This window comes from Macaca mulatta, chromosome 18, assembly GCF_049350105.2.
Source record: "Macaca mulatta isolate MMU2019108-1 chromosome 18, T2T-MMU8v2.0, whole genome shotgun sequence".
Classification (NCBI taxonomy): Eukaryota; Metazoa; Chordata; class Mammalia; order Primates; family Cercopithecidae; genus Macaca; species Macaca mulatta.
Genome location: NC_133423.1, coordinates 84,157,703 through 84,172,917, shown reverse-complemented (window position 1 = coordinate 84,172,917; position 15,215 = coordinate 84,157,703). Strand labels below are relative to the sequence as shown.

At 51.4% G+C, this 15,215-nt stretch overlaps 1 protein-coding gene across 31 annotated transcripts in view; it reads right to left on the bottom strand.

Moving 5' to 3' along the window:
* The window catches only part of LDLRAD4 (low density lipoprotein receptor class A domain containing 4), a 446,527-nt gene that overhangs the window by 148,655 nt on the left and 282,657 nt on the right, over window positions 1-15,215 (bottom strand). Inside the window, exon 1 of one of the 31 annotated variants that reach the window (XM_077974625.1) lies at window positions 2,594-2,866. The gene's annotated coding sequence lies outside the window, so the exon portion shown is untranslated. 31 annotated transcript variants of the gene reach the window in all.

Genomic DNA, 15,215 nt, shown 5'->3' with positions numbered 1-15,215 from the left:
AAGAGACCCTCACACACATCGCCGTTTGTTCAGGCACCTGGTGGCAGGGACCACGCTGCCGGCTGGAAACAATGGCGGGTTGCCAGCTCTCTGCAGAAAAGGATTTTCAAAGGCTGCACAGAACTGAGATGCTGCGGAAGCAAAACTGCTGCACTTTTCAATGCTGCCATTTCCAACAGTTAGTACCTAGGGCCATCCTCCGTGTAACTGAGGAAAAAACCCTGGAGGTGAGCTTAAAAAATTAAATGTCCTTAGTATCCACCTCCACTTTCAGGTGTCCATACTTTAAACGTTTTGTCACACATCATCGGTTGATGGTGGCCACAGATAAACCACAAGAGACAAAATTGATGCGGTTGAAACTTGGAATTCCACGTAATACCATCGGCCTCTCAGGTGCATGTTAATACAAGCACATATACCTGACTGATGCCACAAAGTCTGCTCTCTCTTGCCCTTCCTTCGCAAGCCCTTCCTCCCCTACATTCTTTCTGCTACAGCATATAGCTGCTGTGTGCACTGACCTCCAACAACTGGGATCCTCGCCTGTGGCTGCCAGCCAGCCTGCTTCAGGAGGGACCAGACGGGTGAGGTTCCCCACCAGCTGTGCTCTGAGGATGGCTCAGGAGAAGTCAACATCCACCCAAAGCACCGAGAAACCTGTTTCATAGGCAGATCATGCCCACGGGTGTGGCCTGACGGTCCTCCCAGTGGCGCTCCCGTTTGCTGTCGAACCTGTGCACTTCAGACAGCCGCGGCCCACGCTGGCTGGGAGTGGGTGAGAAGCAGAGCTACACAAGGCTTGTCCTTTTGCCACCGGATGAATGCTACCTTATCTTTTCCCTACTTATTTTTTTCCTTCCAAGTCGACAAATAATTAAGAATTTACCAGACAGTCATGTTGTACACTTACAAGCTCAGCACACAATTAAAATGTTTTAAATGACTTGGTGCCTGGTATGAACTTCACACACAAAAGTTTGGTAGTATCCATACCAATAATGGTATTCACTTATGGGTGTGTAGAAGAATTAGTAAATCTTAAAACCAAATAAAAGCATTTTAGAAAAGAGGCATCACAAAATGCATCTGGACACAGTCCCAAAGCTGGTGAATCAGTCAGGACCCGCACGGAGGCTACCGGGACAGATTTTTAAAAGATGTGGCACCAGCTGATAAAAACTAAAGCACTAAGTAGTAAGAGGAACAAAACTGACAGGACGTGAAACTTTACATCAGGAGCCACAGAAAACACAGGAGACCTAACAGAGCAGCTGAAATGGTTTTCCGTACCTCACTGCAAAAACTTCCACAATGAGTATTTGCTACTTTGGCGATGGTTCAAAGCCTCTGTGAATTTGCAGCATTACACAAGATGTCACTTTCTCCCTTCAATTTGCCTCTGGCGCCTGCCCGGACTTCCCGGTTGTGTAGGCACCAATTTCAAAGGGTCTGAAGCCCGTGGAGTAAAAGCATTTTAAGTGTGATGTTTTCTTAGGTTGAACATATCACACACACATTTCTAGCACAATTCCAAATGTTTCAAAATATTATTTTAGTTGCTAAAAATCTGGCAATGAAAGTTCTGTTATTACAGAATGCCCCTGTTTTTATCATGCGTTAAACCAAACCCACCCCCACCCCGTTCCCTGGCTCTGAGAGAGACGGATGTTCGTGTGTGAGCGAGTGTGGGGCATCCTGTGCACACAGAGGCACGTCATGTTCCTCTTCTCGCTCCCGACCCCTCGGGTTTCTGTGGATTATTAATAACACCCACCCACCTGGCTGGCAGATGTTTCACAACACACCCTACAAGATTCTGCAAAAAATAAAAGCAACACAATCTGAAAATACACAATGACAACCTGAGGAGGGAAAGAGAAAGAAAGGAAATCAGGGTGAGACCCAGACAGACAGACAGACAGACAGACAAGCTCAAGGAAACCGTGTTCCCCAGGGTCTGGGCCGGGCAGCCGTCGGCAGGTACTCAGCCCTTCTCGGCTGCAGACTTGCTTAGCATGGCAATCGGCTGTCTGCCCAGGAGGATGAGGTAATGTCTAGGTTTAATGCCAAAATCTCGCTCACTGGCAGGACACATCGGGTAAATATTTCTACTGCAGGAGACCACATTCACTGGAGGCTGCTGCCAGTTTTATCATTGTTATTATGCTCATTAATATGAATACGCAGTCACTGTACCTATTTAAGATTGAGGAGGAGAAACGCAACGTTTTGCTGAAATCCTGACAGCAGGTGCAGGAGGAAGAACGCAGCCCCCGACTCCGCCCCCCCGGCCTCAATCTCCCCCTGACAGTCACAGCAGCAGCCGTCTGCAGTCCCGTCCATCATCCTCACTGCACGGACACCCCTGCACCTTCCTCTCCAGGTGGCTGCAAAGCTGGGACCCAGCAGTGACGGGGGCTTGGGGTGGGCATGAGGGGCTTCAAGGCTCCTGCAAGCTACCTTCATAGTTACAACATTTGAAAACGTAGGAGAACTGACGGGTCAGACTGCCGACGGTTTCCTCTCCCTTCTAAACACCGATTCTAAATTTGCTTCACCGTATTTGTGATGACCTGTTTGACGGCCTCACCCACTCCCGGCCGGTTCCCTCGACAATCTCGTCTCTGCGGTGACTGTCAACAACCCGCAGTCCGTTGTGGCGTCTTCTTCCAGCAGCATTTAAAGAACTGCAGGGTTTCTTTCCTCTAATGTCGATTTTCTCCGTTGTTACTGGAGGAGGCTCTGACATCAGCCTCGTTTCAGTTCAAAACACACGACGTTTTTCTGGGAGTCAGGAACTGAACGCAGAACTTCCCGCGGGCGTCACAAAGGGCCGCTGAGAGGGACAGGTGCACACGGCCACGGATGTGGTCTCCTCTCCGAGGAGCTGGGAGTGACGCTGCCTCCCACGGGCGCTGCTCCCACGAGCGGCGGGAAAGCGTGACGCCGAGCGGCGGCTTCAAAACCAGGCTCCCGGAGCGGCGTTCGTCAGTCAGGTGTGGACAATAGGAAAGAGCACCTGAGACCCGTCGCTGTCCCGCAGTGAGACGGAGACGCAGCCACTTGTCCCGCACAGCCCCACGGGCAGAGGAGGCACCTCCGGAGGACGGGCTTTGAGAGACGGCGCAATGTGCCTGCTGCGGGAGGTCGCAAGACAGCTGCTCTTCCCGGGCCATCAGGGCCAGGCCAGCCTGGCTAGCTGCTGGGAGGGTCTGCACAGTGACTCCGTGAGGTTAGCTATATATATATATATTTTTTTTTTTTTGAAGCTTTTTGACTTTCTTTTTTTTTTTTATCATACTTTTAAGTTCTAGGGTACATGTGCATGACGTGTAGGTTTGTTACACATGTATACATGTGCCACGTTGGTGTGCTGCACCCATTAACTCTTCATTTCCTAACAACCCTCCCTAAACATTTGTTTAAGACCAAAACATCACATTGTAAGGACTTTCAAGTTATTCCCAACAGTTCCAAATGTCAAGTCTTGGGCAACATGTCTGCACCAAACATGTGCTTCTGAAGAGGAAATCGAAGTCCCGTCAGGAGGTGACGCTCTGGAGGGGAGGAGGAAAGGAAGTGAGACCGTGCTGGTGCCGTCTCCACTCCACTGGTGTCTCATCGGGCAGTGGAGATGAGGCTGCCTGACCCAAGAATCACACTGGAAGGCCACCACAGCTGACAGCAAAAACCAAAGCACAGTGCGGAGGTGTCCACAGCAGGACGTGTGTGTGGCGAGAATTCTCCAGTGTCCACGGCGGGACGTGTGTGGGGAGAATTCTCCAGCGTCCACGGCGGGACGTGCGTGGGGAGGATTCTCCGGTGTCCACGGCGGGACGTGTGTGTGGAGAAGGATTCTCCGGTGTCCACGGCGGGACGTGCGTGGGGAGGATTCTCCGGTGTCCACGGCGGGACGTGCGTGGGGAGGATTCTCCGGTGTCCACGGCGGGACGTGCGTGGGGAGGATTCTCCGGTGTCCACGGCGGGACGTGTGTGTGGAGAAGGATTCTCCGGTGTCCACAGCGGGACGTGCGTGGGGAGGATTCTCCAGTGTCCACAGCGGGACGTGCGTGGGGAGGATTCTCCAGTGTCCACGGCGGGACGTGTGTGGGGAGGATTCTCCGGTGTCCACGGCGGGACGTGTGTGTGGGGAGGATTCTCCAGTGTCCACGGTGGGACGTGTGTGGGGAGGATTCTCCGGTGTCCACAGTGGGACGTGCGTGTGGCGAGAAGGATTCTCCGGTGTCCACAGTGGGACGTGTGTGGAGAAGGATTCTCCAGTGTCCACGGCGGGACGTGCGTGGGGAGGATTCTCCGGTGTCCACGGCGGGACGTGTGTGGAGAAGGATTCTCCGCTGTCGTTCTCCCTGGCACCTCACCCCCAGCTGACAAAGTGTATCTTCCCATTGTAGCTTTGGTTTTCAGAAGTCAGCTTTCTTTCCTCCCCAAAGGGAGGGCTTTCCTCACATAAAAGAACATTAAGGCTCCCCTATATGTGTTTTGACCTGATATTATGGCATGAAAGCCACTTGTACCTTCTTACAAAGGCTTCGTGAACTACTTTTGAAAAATGGTAATAGTTAAGAACAGTTAAAAATACACAGTAGTCAGCCTTTTAAAAACATGACAAGACTGACACAGTAGGCATGTGAAAAAAGAAGAAGAAAAAACACACACACTAAAAAGGCTACCCTTTGGCCAGGCACAGTGGCTCACGCCTATAATCCCAGCACTTTGGGAGGCCGAGGCAGGAGGATCACTTGAGGCCAGGAGTTCAAGACCAGCCTGGGCAACACAGTGAGACCTTGTCTCTACAAAAAAACCAAACAGATTACTGAGCGTGGTGGCACGTCCCGGTGGTCCCAGCTATTCCGGAGGCTGAGGCAGGAGGACTGCTTGAGCCCGGGAAGTCAAGGCTGCAGTGAGCTGTGATCACTGCACTCCAGCCTGGGTGACAGCGTGAGACCCCATCTCTAAAAAATAAAAAGAACCCTTCTCTAAGTTGAAATAAAAGGAAGCCAAATAAGATGCTCTGTAACTAAGCAGTCTCCACTTTATTTAGACCAGGGAATGCTCATTATGAGTCAGGCAGCAGACTGGATGGAAATTACTAATTAATTGAACATTACGGCTTAAAACATATTAATTCATCTTACTTACTGCCTTTCTTGAACACAAGCGCATTTCCTAGGTTTTGTTAAACTAATAAAAGGCCATGTTCAAAGGTTATTAATGGGGAAGTTCTCGTTCTGGGGCTGCCTGGCTTTACCTGTCTTCGCGTCCACCAGGGTGCCCGGGTTCGGGCTGGCTGCCTCGAGATTTGCTGGACAAATAGATGTGTGCGCATGACATTTTATACTTTGTGGTTTTAATTCTGGTTTGCATTAATGCAGTGGTTTTGTGGTAACTGCCACAAACCTTGAAATCACACCCTTTCCCTCCCACCTCCCAGTCCCTTTATTAACCTCGAGTGTGGGGGATTTGGCTCCGATACCAGAACCAAGAGTCAGATTTCCGTGGTGTGCTCCTCTCGGAAAACATCACTGAAGTGACCCAGTTCAGCGCTGACGCCTGAGTCTCCCCAACTCTAAACACTAAATTTAACTGGATACTTTAAAGGTTGAATTTTGATCTCCTCCGTTCTTCCTCTCCACAGGGGACACGGCTCAACTTCCACACGAAAGATTTAGGTCAGATGAAAAGATGGTATAAAAATCTTCAGCAAAAGATTTGTTAAGCATTAGACTGTGCTATTGCCTGTAGAAACCTCATCCCCTGAACATCTTTTAATAGAACCCAAAGGAGACGGGGTCATCTGGTCCATGCCCCGACTTCAGGCCAGACCCCACTAAAGCTGTTCTGGGCAAGTGAGGCCACCACATTTTTAAGGCAGATGTTTTGTTTTTCCAGAGGAACAGACTCCACCATCTTCCTGAACCACGCACACGAGTTCCTGACAGTCTCCACGACTCAGGATTTATTTCCTTATGATTAACCTGAATCTCCAAAGCCACCGCAGCGCTCACCTCCTCCTGTGCCCTCACGGGTGCCCATGGAGAACAGCTGGTACCTGTCCCCTGCAGACTCACTTTCCCTGTTCCTCCATACGCAGCCACATCTCCTCCAGGCAGAGACAGGAGGCCAGGGGGTGGCAGGAGAACATGCCGCGTGTCGCAGGATTCAGCAGGGGCCCGGGGAGCTGGGGAGGATGACAGATCAGTGGGAAGAAACTCCACAAGGGCCTGGCGGCTGGAGGCCGAGGGGCCCCGACTGAGCCAGAAGGTGAAGGAGGTGCTGGCGCTCTCTGGACACCACGCAGTGGCAGTGCTGGTGACGCTGCCGTGTGATCCAGGCACAGCAACAATCCTCCGAGCTTCAGTTGCCATCTCAGTACAAAATTAAGAACTCAACTTCCAAAAGACAGAGGGCTGGGCCCTATGACCTTTGAAGTCTTTCCTTGTTCTAGAATTCGCGAGTGTATTAACCTTTTCCTGAGCCATCTTCACCACTCGAAAGGTTATTGACCCGATTCTTCGTGGCGGCTGAGGGAAGATTTCAGAATCTTCGGTGTATTTCTTCCCTTTTTACTAAGACGGTATTAGTGACACCGTCTTACACTTCAGAAACGGGGGAAACATGCCCTTGTATGTCCTATAAGAGATAACTAAGTGGGATCCTGCAAGGGACAGCACCAAGCTGCTTCTCTGTAAGCTGCTGAACGGAAACCATTCGTTCACTGAAGGCAGAATCAGTTACACAGACGAGAGACACTGACAATCTCAATTGCTTGTAGCATTTCAAGCCCTGAGATTCATCAGCTAAAGAAGGAAAGTGATTTGGGTTCCGGCGCTTTCTCAGAGCCCTCCCCACACCGCCTTCACCTCGCTGGCCCTGGAACTGAAACCATCTCCCCGCGCAGGGAGCGAGGCCGTGGACAAAATGATTCCTGATTGTAATTTACGATGAAACTCTAGATTTACTGGTGTACGCTGGAATTTTAATAGTCCTTCCTCTGAATCCTGCTGCACAGCCCTTCTGAACAGTCGCACACATGTATATTCAGAGGTCATTTTCACCATGATTCACTCACTGAGAAAACTTGGCAGACTGGAAATCTCTCCTTGATGCCAAATGAGACCGTAAGGGCCACCCTAACTGCCAAGCCGGGAGGCGGGTCACGGGCGAAGGCAAACGGGGTTCGCTTGTGCCTTAAGCTGAGTATGAGCCCGTGCGGTTCCCTCTCGCTGCTGTGACAACGGGGAAAAGTGGACTTGAAGGACATCTAGGGAGACGGGGTGAATTACAAGTTACCACTGCTGAAGACTTTGTGAACAACCATTTAGTAATTCACTGATAAGCCTTCATCCTGGGAGGTGCTGGGGCACCCAAACTTCCTTAACTCCCACTATGTCATTTATTCAGTGTGTGTGTGTGTATATATATATATACCTTGAATAGATATATTTTAATAATATATCATATATGTTATATATTATATATAAAATGTTATATAATATATAATATGTTATGTGTTACATGTTATATATGTTACATATATGTTATATGTTATATATATGTTATTAGTGGAGATGGAGTCTCACCCTGTGTCTCCAGGCTGGAGTGTAGTCACGCAATCATTTCTCGCTGCAACCTTAGTCTCCTGGGGCTCAAGGAACCCCCCACCTCAGCTTTCCACACTGCAGCAATTTCAGGTGTGAACCACCATGCCCAGTCTCAACGTGTATTTTCTGTAAAACAGGCACATGTGAAGATGTCTTGTGAGAACAGATGTATCTGACTTGTTTTGTGAAACTCAGAGGCAGGCCTGAGAGAAGGGCTTTAGCTTTTCGGTGGCACACGGCAGTGTGAACTCATCAGCAAACAGCCTCCAGACTTCAGCTCCTCAGTTCTCCACCTGAGACTGCTGGAAATGAATATGCTTCCTGGAAATGAATATGTTTCCTGAAGCTATTTTTTTTCTCTTAACTGATGTCCCCTGAAGCAGAAGTTGAATGAAGATTTTATTTCCTCTCTTGGTGAATATATGCTTTTGTGTCAGACAAGCTAAAAGACAACAGGTTGGGATACAGCGAACGTCAATATTGCACCTTCCTTTTCCACCCGTCAACCATGATGCCTCCTCTCAACAGAGCCATCGCCACCGCCCTGCTCCTTCTCCCCCACTCATGTCCAGGTCACGTTGGCTGTCAGCTGTGCTGGGAGCCCAGGAAGGAGGAGGCACCGTGGGATGGCTAGGAAGGCGGCCTCCACACCGTGAGGGAGGACTGCGGCACTGCATCCCCATGTCCGACCACGCGCCCCCGTGTCCGGGCCACGCGCCCCCATGTCCAGGTCACGCATCCCCATGTCTGACCACACGCCCCCATGTCCGGGCCACGCGCCTCTGTGTCTGGACCACGCGCCTCCATGCTGGGCCCTGCCAGGACTTCTCAAAAGCAGGACTCTCCCCCCGGGTGGCCCCGCACACAGACGGGAGGAAGCAGAGGGCCCACAGGCTGAGTGGGGTCCTGGACAACGACCACGGGGCTGGAGGCAGGGATGGCACAGCTGGGCTGTCACCACCTCCCTCTGCTGTTCTGTGCCCCTCCTCCCAGCCGCGGATGAAGTAAAGAGGCCGTGTCCAGCTCTGAGTCCCAGACGGGAGAAAAAATCATGTCATCTCCACCCCTCTCAGTTCCTTGCTTAAAGAAGAAAAGCTCTTATGTGACCGGTCGGGCACGGTGTCCTACGCCTTAATGAAATCCTGCCATTCAAATATGGGAAAATATTTCCAAAGCATTCAAAGCAAGGCCCAGCTAAGAACAGCTTCTTCTCAGAACCTTAGCAACACCAAAGCCAGAGGCCTCAGGGGTGCACAGTGCAAAAGAGGACACATGATTTGTTTCTCCATAAAATATTTCTAGTGATCATTGCTTCACAACCTACTCTTCTGAAGGTAAATTTTCTCTCAATTTTTCTAGCCCTAAAAGCTGACTCCACGATTTAACAAGTCCCTTCATGACCATGTTTTACATAGAACCGTCATGCGAAATAAAAGTAAAAATGAAAAGAAAGACTCACTTGACTGAAAAGGAGAACCTGGGTGTCAGGCCTGGCCGTGGGGTAAGGATGTACACTTTGCCAGGGCGAGCAGACTTTTGGAAATGGTATTTAAATGCCTGAAGACAATGTAACTTCTGGGCTGTGGGCAGTATGTCACGGTGTTTAGAGGATAACGGATTGTGTTTTGATCCTCTCCTTTTTTTTAAGACAAGATCTTACTCTCACCCAGGCTGGAGTACAGTGGCGCAATCATAGCTCACTGCAGCCTCAACCTCCTGGTTTCAAGTGATCCTCCTGCCTCAGCCCCCCACACTGCTGGGATTACAGGCACACACTACCATGCCCAGCGGCTGTTATTTTTTATTTTTGTGAAGACAGGGTCTTGCTCTGCTGCCCAGGCTGGTAGCACAGCAATCCTCCCACCGTGGCTCCCAAAGTGCTAGGATTACATGTGTGAGCCACTGCTGCCCAGGCTGGTAGCACAGCAATCCTCCCACCGTGGCTCCCAAAGTGCTAGGATTACATGTGTGAGCCACGGCACCCAGCCCGTCCTCCTCTATTTACCACACTTGTTTTTAAGGGAAGGCAGGAAGAGTGGGGCTGTGGGGATGGAGAAAATGTGGAAGGGGGTCTGGCGTGGCCTGGTGCTCCCAGGGCACCCCCTGCCCAGGCGACTCAGGAGTTGCTGGGACAGCTCCATCTCTGAGCGCCCGTCATCTCCCTGCAGGGATCCAAGGCCCTGGACACCTTCCAGAGGGCCGCCCAGTCAGTGGAGATCCCATCCTGAGTAGGCTCTGACAACGCCCACTGGCCATCCCGCGGCCTTTTCAGGGAGGCCAGGCGTCCTGCGGGGCTGGGGAAGAAGGCGACTGCCGAGGAGCTGCTGCCCCCTACCCGGATTGCAGCTAAGAGACAGGAGCACACAGATTCAGATCCGGGGGGAAGGGAGGAACAACTCCTGCTAATACTGCAGCCGCTCCACCGGATTGCAGCAGTGCTGGGCTGTGAAAGGATGTCCCTTCGGGCAGAGGCAACTCGGAACCAGAAGAAAACTGACAAACATGAGATCCCGTCAAGAGCCCGGGAACAGGGGAGAAATCCAGGATTCACCTTCCCGTGCGCTGGGGTGGATGAGTCCTGTGCAGGCCGCTCGCACCCTTCCTCTGTGCCCTTCAGGCCTGACGGCCTCCTGGTCATTCCGGGGACGAGAGCATGGCCTGCTTCTAGCTAGACCTGCCCGAATCGGTCTTAGGGGGTCTCGGTGGATCTTAGAGAATGACAAGCTGCATTTTCAGTCGGGGGCAAAAACTGTATGAAGGTAGCATAAACCATGGCACTGTATTCATTACACCCATGAAAGACAGCATTTCAGCGCTAGGAACAATAAAGCCAGCCTCACAGTCATCAATGGAATGATGGAAACACCTGCTTTTCCTCGCACGGATTCGTGAAAGCCTCTGTGGTGTTCTGCAAATTCCATTATCAGACAGGACCAACATGCGAAGCTTTGGCCTGACGTGGTGCAGACCCAGACGCTGTCACCTGATGGGCAACGTACCAGGTTGAGACACAGGAGATCCGTTTTCCTGGCCTCTAGTTCTGGGTCTGGTTCTTTGTAAAATGGGTGTAAAACTCCCTGCCGGGCCACTCGACATTAACTTTATTACTGCTCATACGCGAACGTCCCTGCTCCACACAAACGCTTCTTTTTGCTATAAAATCAAACGTTAGTATCTTCATTACGGCTTACTAAATCCCAATCACCGACACTACATAGAATCTTTAAAGGAAACACACACAAACTGGATTCACTGGTGCCAGCTATTATTTCAAACATGTAAAGTATCTCAAAAAGAAATAAGTCAAACTTATCCTCACTCAGTTCCGAATACGTCTATCTTAGGGTATCTTTCCAAAAATCTCTGTCGTTAAGCTGGACACACACACACAGGTGCCGGCCCAGGGCCCGAGTGTGACGGCCGCCCTCGGCGACAAGCCCGTGACTGACAGTACAGGAGCAGCCGGCCCGCCTCGGTCTCCCGCAGACGGAAAGGGGAGGTCTTGGGATGCTTTCATCGTCCCAGCTGCCCTGCAGGTGGAGGTTTAAAGTAAATCATTCACGAACCCTGTGGCAGAAACGCAGCACACCTCAGCTCCTCATCGTCAGCTGCGAGGGACTCTGCCTGGGGTCCCGCAGGCTGAGAAGGGCTCTGCGGCCTTTTCCATGAAGAGGAGGAGAGATAAGTCGGCCACCCACTGTGTCCAACTAAATCCCTCCGGCAGCCCAGTGATGAACTCTGAGGCTAATTTCCAACATCTGAGAGGTTCAGGCTGGAGATACGGAATATTGTCCAGAGAGAGGAGGCCCAGATCTAACGGGGATGGGGGGTGGGGCGTGCAGAAGCTTTACCTGGACCCTCCCTGCCACACCAACGAGCCAAGGACTCCAGAATCTGGTACAGCCAACACAGGGCAAAGTCCCCAGTGCCCACCTCTCACATTCCCCCAGGGAGAGGCATGGACAGAGGGGTCTATTTCAGTTCTAGGAGGGGGAAGCACGTTCCATGCTGGCTATCACGGAACTGAGACGCTGGAGAAGCCCCTCGTCCTGCCTTGGCCCCAGCTCTGTCCTCCCGCAGGCCTGTGTCATCCGCACGCGCTCGGAGGGATCCCAGGACACTCAGGATGCAACACGGCCCGCTCTGGAGGAGGGCCAGGCTTGTCGGGGAGACGGCAGGATGCGCATTTTTGCTTTTAATATTCCATTTATTCCTTTCTGGGACACATCATTTTAAAAAACTTCCCCTGGAAACATCCATAAACCATAGATGAGGTGAAGTTGAAGAGGGTTTGGGGCTATCATTTTATTGAGGTAAAAATATATATACATATAGAAAAGCACACATAACTTACAGTCTTCATAAACTGAAACACCCATGTACATTTTTTAGCTTGGACTGTGATATTTTGAAAAAAAAAAACAAAAAACTCACAAAAGGATCCATAAACTGAAAAAAAAAGTTCCATTTCAATGTAATTTTCTTGCTACCACTTCATAATATAGGTTGGATATCCCTTATCCAAAATGCCTGGAGTCAGAAGTGTTCCAAATTTTGACCTTTTTCGAATCTTGAAAACTTGCATTATACTTACCAGTTATTATGTTATACATCCACCTTCCTAATCCAAAAATCTGAAATCTGAAATGCTCCAATGAGATTTCCTTTGAGCATCACATTGGCGCTTAAAAGGTTTCTGACTTTTGAGCATTTAAAATTTTAGGTTACTGTTATCGGATTGGGGTGCTCACCCTGTGGCTGTTGACAGTTACAAGCAACGCTGAAGGGAATATAATAAGTGGACCACAGTGGGTCACAGGAAGCCATCTGGGTCCAAGGGCTTTCACGACAGCAGGGTGGATGGAGTGCCCACAACAGGAGCCTCCTGGTCTCTGAAGGGCAAGCCTGGTTTTCACGCTACCTTCACAGCGGTTTAGGAAAAGCACACGTTCCGTGTCTCTTTGGCCATGTCTCTTCCAAGTGGGGAAAATCTAAATTTTATTCCCTTTTGTCGTGAGTTGTTTACAGAAGACAAAGAGATATATGCAACTTTCATTTATCTTTTAGCCATTTTCTTTCATCCCTGGCACAAATCTCCTCCCTCTTTCTTCTAACCCACGTCCCTTTAAGTCACTCGTGTTAAAAGCAGCCAACAGATGCTGGGGATAATTTAATGCAGTGAAGTTTTCCTTCCACACCTGGGAATGTGATTGTGCCCCACGCTGGGTTCCACACCTAGGAATGTGATTGTGCCCCACGCTGGGACAGGGCTGCTGCTGTGTCACGGTTCTGCGACAAGAATAATACACCTGGTCGCCGGAGAATACACGTTCCAGGCAACAATTCCACATAACTAGAGGCTGCAGGGTAACTAGGCCCTTTTGAAAAACAGGGTGCGGACCAAGCTGGCTAAGACCGACCGAACCCAATGCAGTGCTGGATTTGAGCTAGGTCTCACCTCGGACCTCATTATCCGCTCACTGACGTACTCAATCACACACCACCAACATCATGACAGTTCCAGGACACCCTCATTTGGTGTAAGAACAGGTGGCACTGGGCCAGGCGCAGTGGCTCATGCCTGTAATCCCAGCACTCTGGGAGGCTGAGGAGGGCGGATCACCTGAGGTTAGGAGTTCAAGACCAGCCTGACCAACATGGAGAAACCCTGTATCTACTAAAAATGCAAAAGTAGTTGGGCGTGGTGGTGCCCGCCTGTAATCCCAGCTACTCGGGAGGCTGAGACAGGAGAATCGCTTGAACCCGGGAGGCAGAGGTTGCAGTGAGCTGAGATCACACCACTGCACTCCAGCCTGGGCGACAAGAGCGAAACTCTGTCTCCAAAAAAAAAAAAAGAAAAAGAAAAAAGAAAAAAAGAATGGGTGGCACACCACAATTCCAATAAATCACCTTTTCCCAGGAATTTTCATGAATATTCCACCCCTTGGTTAAAGAAACCCATAAAGACAGCAGCCCCCAACCCCACCGTGCGACTCTCTCGAGTCTGCCCCACGTTTCCTTCTCACGAGAGTGTACTCTTCACTCTGCAATAAATCTTCGTACTTTCACTGCTTTCTGACTCATCCTTGAATTCCTTCTCACGACAGGGTCAAGGGCCTGGATGCTGGCTGGGGTCGGGGTTCCACCAGCGTTAGGGACCTCCTTGGTCCCTGTATCAATTCCACCCCAGTTTGTGCAAGGACACTCGGCTGCTCCCTGAGCTCTGGGGAGTCTGGTCTGGGGAGCGGATTTCTCCATCTGTGCACCTGCTGGCATGACGGGCACCTGGGTGTGTGTGCCCCATGTGAGCGTGGATGTGCAGCGTGCGTCTGCAGAGCTGGAGACTCGGAAGCTAAGATCCAGACAGATCAACAGATTCTAGGTGATGGGAAGCAAGAACTAGCCTGTTACAACTAAAAAACGCCTGGAGGCAAACAAGTGAGTGTCTGTGAGGCCTGGCTCTCCTAGTACACAGGGCTGCCTGGGACACAGGAGGGGCTCCACAGTGACTGGTGGCAGCTGGTTACAAGAAATAGGGGATTTGCCGCATCCCTGAAGCCAGTGTAGTTCTCACAGCATTGACACATTTCAGAAACGCACCTGGAAGGGTGCAGAAGGGTGAGACGGGCTGTACGGTGCCACTTCATCTCAGGACCTGTTTCTATCTTGCTCTCTCCCCTGCAAGGCAGTGGGGTGCGAGGGCACAGAGGGGCCCACGGAGGGGGTCTGCACTCTGCTCCCCTGGCAGGCCCTGCCCCGGCCCTGTAACACTCACGACCAGGCCAGGGCTGTAGGGAACAGGACGAGAGAGCACACCCAACACAGAAGCGGCGGGAGACGGCAAGGCGGGGCGGAAAGGGGACCGAGCCCGTCCCTGAAAGTCCCTGCCAGTCTAGGGAAGGACGGAGCTTGGAGAGGTGCCGGACTCGAGGGCCAGACGGCCGCTTTTCCATGACGGAGCCAGCGTCACTCTCTAAGAGCCCAGGCAGCTCACTGAAAGCCTTGTCCTTCCCTTCCCTCCCACCTGGACTGAAATTCAAATTCCTCGGCCAGGACCCCGAGACCCTGACCAGGCCCCTGCCCTCTCCCGTCTCCCCCTTGCTCTCAGCGCTCCCGCCCACCTCCTGCCTGTGTCCGGTGCTGTCCATGAAGCGGCCAGCAGCGCTTCCTCCCTCCCTCCCGGATCCACACTCCACTCCAAGGCGGGTTCTCCAGGACACCAGCCCTGGCCTTGGCACAGCCACGGCTCTCCAGGTCCCCCTTCATTTCTCTCCACAGCTCCAGACACCCCACATTACATTACAGTTTTCCTGCTTATTTTCAACCTCTGCGAAGGCAAGGGTTTCACTTATTTAGTGTGGAATCGCCGATGCTGAAGAGGTCGCAGTTTAGTCACACTTACCGGATGAACGACAGAAGAAACAAGTTCGCTAGCTCACGCACACGAGGCCTGCAGCCTGAGAACCTGCCATAAGACGGAACGCGGAGCAGTTCTCGGCCTCGGCAGCCACAGAAAGAAAGACGCCAACGCCACAAACACGTCTTTCTTCCTGAAGGTGTCAGCACCTCTGTCAGGGCAGAGCAGCCTTG